This window comes from Diospyros lotus, chromosome 8 (assembly GCF_014633365.1).
Source record: "Diospyros lotus cultivar Yz01 chromosome 8, ASM1463336v1, whole genome shotgun sequence".
NCBI classification, from domain to species: domain Eukaryota; kingdom Viridiplantae; phylum Streptophyta; class Magnoliopsida; order Ericales; family Ebenaceae; genus Diospyros; species Diospyros lotus.
Genome location: NC_068345.1, coordinates 24,089,383 through 24,091,062, shown reverse-complemented (window position 1 = coordinate 24,091,062; position 1,680 = coordinate 24,089,383).

Here is a 1,680-nt window from a genome sequence, read left to right as displayed (position 1 = left end):
AGATCGATGAAAGGATTTAACTGCACGATAATTGCAATTGAAAAGGTCTGTGTTTTTTCATCGTTGGCTAGGTATTCATGGCATGTTGCTAGACGTTAACTATGATATGTATGGTTTTAGAATTAATTAGATTAATTCTAAAACTATTAATTAAAGAGTTTAATTAAGAAGCCCATGAGGTTAATTAATCTAATAAGTTTGGCCTTGATATAGCCTAATAGAATTGGCCCTACATCTAATCTAATGGTGGACCTAAGGGGTCACACACTTAGATCGAGCCCATTCCACAATTAAGAAGAGAAAGAGTCGGTCCAATGTGATTAAGGGTCGGGCCTAAAATGTTTAGGGTTTTTTCGTGGCGTGATTAGGGTTCTTGAACTCTATTTATATGCTGCTTAAGAAGCTGAAAATTAAGAGAAAGAAATTTCGTGTATCTCATAAAGGCGTTTAAGGTTGCTAGCACGATAGAGGCACTTGTGGAAGGATCGATCATGTGGACTTACTTGGAGGAGATCGTGCTTGCGACTCAACGGATCGAAATCAGGGAGAATCGAAGCTCTACACGGTCGGCGGTTTCTAACAATTATTTGATAGTGTGAATGAAGAGATATTTGAGAAATTGTATCTCTATGAAATATGTTATGTTGTGTGCTAAGTAAAATGATATTTTCTTAATCTAGAAAGGAAAATTTGTTAGTTGAGTAACATTAGTGTACTCAACTTATTATTCTTTAAGAATATAGTGAAATTCCATGAGATGAGAATATCTTATTATCTTGGTCCTTTAAGGCTCTCTATGTAACCAAGTGAATGTGATTGGAAAGTTAGTTTTTAAATAACTTTCACAAACAACACTTGTGTTGTAAATGTTTTGGCTTAATGCGTTAACTCAAGTCTTATATTAGATGTTGATGAGAAAATTGTGTTTTATATTTAAGCTTAGTGTTTATGATATTTAGATGTTTTTGTTGATGAGAAAATTCTTTTGATGACATTCAAAACAATATATTAAAGATGATTTTTTGATAAGTGTTTTAATCAAGTAAGCTTTGAGTATAGTTGAGTAAAGTTAGGATATACTCGACTATCTAATCTCTTGTACTCGTGTATGATATGTATCTTTCTATTATCTTCATAGTAATTAATTAATTAATTTGTAATTGAGTATTTATTCCAAGGGAAATATCAAGTTTCATTACTTGAGGATGAATCGACTAAGAATTAAGCATAACCGAGGAAAATCTTATATTAGTCGAGTATCTTTACTCCATAGTCATGTGATTTTGCTTGAACAAAGATTATGAGCTTTTATTATCTTATAATGGAGTAAAAGTTAATGTACAATTGACTACATTTAAGTGGTAATTGAGTGTTTAATTCATGTCTCTACAGACTGTGTGTAGATAAAAAATAATCGAGTATTTGTTAAAAATAATTGAGTGCAGACAAAACTTAGTCAATTACAAAACAAATGTAGTTGAGTAAAGATCAAACTTAGTCGAATCAGGCTCAGTATATGTGATGCCCCGCTCCTACTTACGAGTGCCACTCGTGAACAATCATTCGAACTGCTCACATGCCCGACCATTTGTGAAGGGCGGACTATGTTTCAACATGAAACGCCCTAGGTGAGAACTAGGCTTCGTCCTTCCCTTCCCTCAATCCCAGGATCAACTAGTA